The sequence below is a fragment of the Mastomys coucha genome, unplaced genomic scaffold (assembly GCF_008632895.1).
Source record: "Mastomys coucha isolate ucsf_1 unplaced genomic scaffold, UCSF_Mcou_1 pScaffold12, whole genome shotgun sequence".
Lineage (NCBI taxonomy): Eukaryota > Metazoa > Chordata > Mammalia > Rodentia > Muridae > Mastomys > Mastomys coucha.
Genome location: NW_022196894.1, coordinates 14,854,250 through 14,862,251, shown reverse-complemented (window position 1 = coordinate 14,862,251; position 8,002 = coordinate 14,854,250).

The following is an 8,002-nucleotide window of genomic DNA, read 5'->3' as shown; positions in this document are numbered from 1 at the left end:
GTCATCCGTGGCGGCGGCACAGAACTGCGACACGGACGGTGGGCCTTGCCTTCTATTCAATTCCTCACATCCATGTCCCAGAAGACGGACATGGCTTCATTTGTCCCTTTTACCACCGGGGTCACATTACATAAATCTCTGCTTCTCACTACTTCTTGCCTCTTCCATTGGTCCACTGAGGACAGACGGCAGAGCCAAGGCTTGGCAGTGCTGCCAGGACCCAGGTTCTGACCCCAATACCTCACTCTGAGCAGCTTGGGTCAGACAGGCTTGCAGGTCCTGCCTCAGCATCCAGACGAGGGCCTGCTCATGCACAGTCCAGTGCAGTTGTCTATAGGAGGAAACCCTGGGCTTAAAAAAACAAAAACAACAACTCTTTGGTGCCTGTGGTGCTTGGAGATTTAAGATGCTTCTTGGGTTCTGCTTTTCCACTCTGGGAAAGGTGAGCTCAGCAATTCTTCGCATCTCTGTACTTGTAAGGGCAGCGGGAGTCATAGATTGAGGCTATACCACATAAAAGAAGCGAACGCTTGGTGGTGTCTACCATGATCTGTCCTGATCTCTCCTTCCAGAGCTGTCCTCTCTATTGGACAACAGGTTCATCTTCTACAGGAGTCTAACAAGGGAGCAAATGGTTCCTCTGTCCTGTTGACTGACAGCAGTGCACAACACCACATTCAGGTACAATCGACGTGTGCTCAGATGCTGTTTCCAACATTTCCCTGTGGGTGTAGCACGGCTACAGCTTCAATGTCTCACTGCTTCCAGCAAATGGCCTTAGGTCTAATCACCACACCTTAAGCATGTATTCATTGTTCTGAGTCACAGGTCCGGATGGGTCATGAAAAATAAACAGAAAAAGACATAATAAACACAGAACACAAAGCACAGTAAGATTGCTTTACACTGCAGTCTCTTTTTTACTTTAGTTCTTAGTTTTAGTTTTAATGTTATTTTGTGCATGAAGATGCCTTGTCTGCCTGCACATCTGCACATGACATGCATGCCTGGGGTCCAGTGCTGTCAGATCACCTGGAACTGGAGTTGCAGAAGGTGGTGAACCACCATAAAGGTGCTGGGAATTGAACCTGGGTGCTCTGGAAGAGCAGTGCACAGCACTGCTGAGCCATCTCTCCAGCTCTTAGCCTGGTTTTCTTAAAGGTCAATTTGTTCAGAACAGGCTGGGTTCACCGAGTGTAAGCAGCAGCGTGAGTACGGCTATGAGTGATCTCAGAGCACGTTATGCATTCAGTTACAGATTAAGTGAGGTCTGATATATAAAGGGAAACCTCAAACCAGCATCACATCTCAGAAAGCAGAAGTCACTTCTACAATGTTTATCACCTTGGCACTGTTCATCAAGGCAACAGCTCAGATCAGGCAGCGATTTCCAGATCTCCACGCCTCTCATGAAGGGTAATGCGTGTGTGGGAGACATTTCTGTCAGCACTGAAGTCACAGGCCCCATTTTGTCCTGAGCTGATGACCTTAAGAGTGTAGAGTAAATTCCCCAGGATTCTAAGGGTGGCAGTGTGGAACTGTGTTCCTGGCCAAATACCAGCAGTGCAGCCCCACAACCTTCTTAGCTGCTCACCAATCCCTAGAACAGATGGGGCACCTATGCCTTGTGGTGGTGCAGATCATTCGCCTAGTGTAGCCCACTAGGCCTGGGTGAGGTCCTGGAGCTCGGCCTGGGGCACTAGGTGAGGTGCCATCGTTTGCTGGCTAGAAAACAGCTGCAAAGAAAAACATTATAAAAGTGACCACCAGATGGCGCTCCAAAGCAGACGGAAAACGCCAGCTTCAGGCTCTGGCTCATCGCTCCCAGCTAACCTACTCACCCAACTGTGATAAAGCTGCATAGTTTATTCAAATCATCCCTGTCTTTCAAGAAACAGTTCATATGCTCCATCTGATTTCTGGTGACCTTCCTTAGGATAGATTTTCACTTATCCCAAACTCCTTCTATTCATCTTTGTGGAAACGTTTTATGATTTCTGTTTTCATGTGCTTGTGAAGTTCTCCATGTGCATGTAGAAATAATGCTTCTGGGATGTAGCTCCATTGGTAGAACTGCTACCAAGCACGAGGCCTCGGGTTCCACATCCAGCATCGAATAGAACCACGTAGAGGCACATGCCTATAAGTCCAGCGCTCTGGGGAGGGGTGCGGGGAGAGGGGGTGGAGGTGGGGGGGGGGAGTTCAAGGTCATCCTTGGTTATATAAGCCAGGCTGGGATACGTGAGACCTGTCTCAAATAAACAGGGCTGGAGAGATGGCCCAGCAGTTAAGAGCAGGAGGACCAGAGTTTGGTGTTAGGTACTCGTGTGGACTCTGTAACTGCAGCTCCAGGGGCTCTGATGCTCTTTTCTGGCACAAACCCACACACATACACATAAGTTTTTTAAAAGTAAAATCTTAAAAATAAATAAATTAATTAAATAAATAAAAGTAACTAATTAAAATTTAGAAACGTGTATGCATGTCTCTGGTTAATCTGCCATGTACCAATTTGCCCCGAAGACTCAGAAAGAGTCCCCGAGAGCTAAAATGGGTAGTGGGGGTCTTTGGCTCATCCTAGAGAGAGAGACAAGATGAGCAGAGAGGAAAGGACAAAAATATAAGAAAAAATTCAGTGATTCTGAGGTAAGTAAAAAAAAAAAAATTAGCCTTGACATCAAGGTATGATAATATTTTTAAATAGATAATGAACAAGTCAGCCATGGTGGAACATGCCTTGAATTGCCAGCACTGGGGAGGTGGAGGCGGAGGCAGAGGCAGAGGGGTCTTTGTTCATTTGAAGCTGGCCAGGTCTTCATGGAGAGTTAGAGGCCAGCCACGGTTACATAGACCTCCTCTCCTAACAAAACCCAAAACCAAAACAAACAAAATCCAAAATAGATTTTAAAAAATTAAATAAATGAACACTCTGGTTGGAAAGAGACAAAACTCATAAGTAGGCATTTCACAAAAGAAGCCAAGTGCCTGTGAAAACATGAAGCCATTCCCCCAAGGTTGCAGATTAAAATGGCCACCAAGGACCGAAGCCTCTGAAGTCACAAGCCAGGTTGTTCCTCTCAGGGCTTTTGCCTCAGTAATGGGAAGAGGAAACATGTTTTATAAAACTTCTATTTGTCTTGGAGACAAGGCTACCTCTGCCCAGACGAAGCCCCAGGAACCATAAAACAGAGCCAAGAAGAGCTTACATGTCTGTATGGCAGGCGGGCTCTGAAGTACAGGTAAGCATGAACATCTCTACACTCCATCTCCCTCCTGGTCAGACAGCCTCTAAACGGATGGTGTCTAGCTCTGGCTACCCACCTGCTCTGAGTATTCATCTTGTGAGACTGGGCCGGAGAACGCTTGCCTCTCAGATTCAGATGCACCCAGTGCTTACTCGGGCCTCAAAGCTGAGTAAAGGCTGGCCCTGAGGAAAACCAGGAAGGAGCACTGACCACAACAAATGAGCACGTTTACTGATGCTCAGGCTGGACTGGTTGTGATCCCTAGCTCAGTCATTACTGCAGACTCTCACGCATCTAGAACATCTTGTGCAGCGTGTAGCAAAGAAGGCTACCTTTTAAGTGCTTCTAGAAGATCATGTGGTACTGCGGTTGTGGTGGACACAGAGAACAGCCCCACTGGTATTAAAAAGATTATCCTCTTCAAATGGGCAAGTGACCAAAAAAAAAAAAAAAAGATTCTTGCGAACAAGTGCACAAGAGAGAAAATGGCTAAAGGGGGGTGGGGGTAGGTGTATGGGCTTGGCTAGTGGGAGGTCTTCTGGAAGCTTCAGTGAGCTGGGGAGGCCACTGCAGTCTAAGGTATGGGGATATGGTAATGTCGTGGGGTGGTCACCAGGGACGTCTGCTTGGGCGTGTGTTTAAGCCAAGAGAAAGTCTTTCCTAGCCAGTCGGTGACTACACTGGGCATTCAGGATCCCAGTGTCGTCCCGACCCTTTCTCAGGGTGAGATTTTAAGCACAAACAACTATGTCCTGGGTTGACTTACTTCAGTTAACACACACTTAGCCAGGACCAGAACGACAGATGCCAAAAAACAAGGTTAACCCGTTTTGAGACTTTCCCCAACCTTTGGACTTGGATGGATGAGGCCTCAGTTTTAGTGTTGGTAGGCGGTGCCGTCTACATGCTCAGTTTTACAGCCTGAATGGCACTTTGACCATGCAGTCCGCTGTGATAAGGTCTCGGGGCCTACTGAGGTCAGGCTGGGACCCTGTTACCGTAAGAACGTGGCTAAAACGTTAAAAGGATGAAGGCGGTCATTTCAAACCTGATGACAAATTTCTTACATTGTAACTACTCAGTGTTCTCCCAGCCTAAAGGTGGCACAGCCATGTCTAACAGGAACTGTGAAAAATTGTACAGGTAGCACAGCTGCTTGCTAAAGCTGCAGCATGGCCGAGCAACATGGCGCAATCACTGTGGAGCCACCTTCCACTTATCGACATGATTTCCATGTGTCGCGTGTGCGCGCGCGCGCGTGTGTGTGTGCGTGTGGGGAGTCTTTTAATACTTGTACAACTTGGGGATAATGGATTGATGGGAAATTTCTTATGAATCATTTATGTTTTCTCCCAGGAGCACTGCTCCTAAGCTTCCCCAGGGAAATCCTGATCACATCACTCCTCCCACTTTTAGGGACACATACTTGTCTGGCAATATTTGAAAATCTTCCTGGTGCCCTGGAGGTTGTACCTCACATGAAGGTGCCAGAGATCTCCTTACGAGGCTCGGGCTCCAAGATACTCTTGGAACATCTGCCCCTCTACTTACTCAGAAACAAGAGAATCAGGAAAAAAGTAAACGTAGAAAAGGCAAACTCAGTTCATCAGGCTAGAGGAGTTGATGGCAGGTCAGGCGAAAGCCTCTTTCTACTGCACACTCAGGTGATTAGGTAGCGTATCAGACCGGGGGCTGCGTGTGCTAAGGGCCTCTTGAGGAAAAGATACAGCCATGAAGTTAGACTGGCTGGAGTTATCGCTGCCCCACACAGGGGCTTATACTGATAGACAAAGAATTGTGTGGAAAAACGATAAAAGAATGAAGTATTAAGACTTCTCCTTCTTAGAAAGGTTGGCTTATGCAGGGCACGGTGGTGTTAGATGACCAAAGAACAGAATATCAAGATTAGACCTATAAATAAATTCTACAAAGATATAAAATACAAACACTGCATTATGCCAGAAATTGAACAATAGAAACAGCAGCTTTGACCTGAAGATTTTTTTCCTTAGGCCTAATGACAATTGCTTGCTAACCATTAAGAGTTAATTAATACACTGCTCGGAACAGCAAATCTGCCCAGGCTGGCTTGGAGATTTTCTTTCTGTCCAGTGCCCTTGAAACCATAAGAGCTGCCAGCCAGAGAATGGGCCAAAGTGCTTTGGAAAAATATGCCTCTAGATCCTTAAAAGTTGGGTTATGGGGGTGATGAGGGAATTTGATTGTAAAAGATGATGCTGTCCTGTATGGTTCATCAACGACTAAACTTACAACCTCAGATGTTCAAGAGGAGGTTAAACACGCTTCCAGGGACAGAGAAAAAATACGATCTGTTTTGGAATAACATGACTATCCCTGCCTACTGGGTTCTGTATAAATAAGGAAGCGCTATGACTGCCAGAGTCAGGCTGCAAGATTCCTCCGACCCTGTGCCTGACTCACTCCCCCTTCACCACTCACCTCCTCTCAGGACCTGTCAGCTGCTGGGATTGGCCTCTGGTGCTAAGGAACAGAAAGACATTTTTCCATATCCAAGTACTGGGATGTGTGCTGCGTTTATCTAAAATCACATTGCTTGTTAGTGATAGGATTCCAGTTCCTTAAAAAAAAACTAGATCCATACATTAGCCACAGCCCTTCCATCAGCACAGAACTGGTGTTTTGGTACCAGGTAAAAGAAAACTAGATTTTCAAGAGGCCACCCAGAGCCGGGAATGAAGCTCAGTTGGCAGAGTGCTTGCTCATCATGCACAGAACATCACAGAATCCATCATCCCAGTCCTGGGGAGATGGAGGCGAGCAATCTGAAATTCAGTGTGAAGCCGTCACAGGGTCCCAGTATGAAAGCAAAGCCAAGCTTCCTCTAGCAGGGTCCATGTCCCAAAGTTCCTATAACCTCCCCAAACTGTGCCTCCAGCTGGGATCCACGTGTTCCGATTCATGAGCCCTCAGGAGACATTGCTCACCTATACTACAAATTAGTATGTAACAATGCTATTAACTTCCCACACTTAGACACACATGAGCTGAGCACCCCTGATTCCGTCTTTTCTTCTGAGACAAGGGACAAGGCTCTATGGAGACCAGTGTGGTGGTTTGAATGAGATTGATCCCCAGAGGCTCATATTTAAACACTTAGTCTCTGGGCAGTGGAACTCTTTGAAGGAATTAGAAGGATTAGGAGGTGTGGCCTTGTTGGAGGAAGTGTGGTGCTGGGGATGGAACCTCAAAGCCTATGCCAGACCCGGACTCTCTCATGTCTCATGGATCAGGATGTAACTCTCATCTACGGCTCCAGCTATGGCCACATGTGCTGCCATGCTCCCTGCTGTGATGATGGACCGAACCTCTGAAACTGTAAGCCAGCCTTCAATTAAATGCTCTTGTAAAAATAGGAGTTGCCATGGGCATGGTGTCTCTTCCCAGCACTAGAGCAGTGGCTGAGACACTCAGGTTGATCTCAAACCCTTCAGAGTAAAGCTGCCCTCACATTCTTGGCCCTCCTGCCCCTCGCTCCTAAATGCTGTGATTACAGGTAAGCACCACCACGCACTGCTATATGCTGTGTGGTGCAGGTCCCTGGAACTGAAGAATAGAGGACAGACATGCGTACAGTGAAGCTGGGATCAGGTGGGAGTCTCCAGTGCCACCACCATAGCCTGGAGCCTCAGTGTGTTTACAGGGGAGGGGTTACTTATTCTCAGTAGGAGGTGCCTGGAGGTAGACAGTCTCAAACTGTCAACATCCAGGAGAAAGGAGCAAAAGCTGCTATTCTTTGTACACACCGATCAACCATCTGTGGAAAGCCACTTGAGCCACGCCCCAAGATGGCTTCCGAGAGCGGTCTTGTAAACAAAGCCCTTATTTGGCTAAGCTTGCTGCCCTTGGTTGCTTCCGCATTTGGTGACCTATCTGCTTTTGCCACGTGGCCCATTGGGATTGGCTAAGCTTGGGAGTGCTTAACGGCCGAGGGCGTTGCCCTTGGTGCTGAAGACTGCTGAAGGTTCCTGAATAAACTGCTAAAAGAAGAGCTCATGGGTCACATCTTTCTTGCTGGTCGAGGCAGATGCCATAAGTGGAGGCCCGGGTGGGGAACTCACTCCTCCTTCACTCGAGGAGACTCAGAACTTTTTGCAGTCAGGGCAGCCGGTTGGTAAGTTCCCAGGTAAGTTGGGGCAATAAGGACCTTGGAAGTAGAGGCAATAAGGACCTCGGAAGTAGAGGCAATAAGGACCTCGGGAGTTGGGGCAATAAGGACCTTGGAAGTAGAGGCTATAAGGACTCCAAGAAGGAGTGATAAAGTTTCGCGGAGTAGCGAACCAAAAGTAAAACAAAAGTGAAGATGGGCGCCTCGCAATCACACCCAATTTTTCTGGCTCTTCAAGAGCTGTTATTGTCAAAAAACTTAGAAATTAAGAAGAGCACACTGGAGAGGTTCCTTAGTGAGTGTGACACTGCTGCCCCTTTGTTCGCAGTGTCTGGGAACCTCACCCTTTCATGCTGGGATAAGCTAGGGAAGGATCTAGATTTCTCCTGGGACCAGGGTATTTTGAAAGCAGGGGTAAGACCTGTGTGGAAGCTCGTTAGGAGCTATTTGGAGGATCAGCACTGTTATAAGGCAGTGGAAGAGGGGAAAGCCGCATTAGAGCAGCTGAAGGAAGAGCAATCTGTGAAGTCAGAGAAGGGAGTTTCAGATACCAAGTGGTCTGATACAGATGAGGAATTACAGGTTTTGATTGAGAAGATTGAGAGAAGCT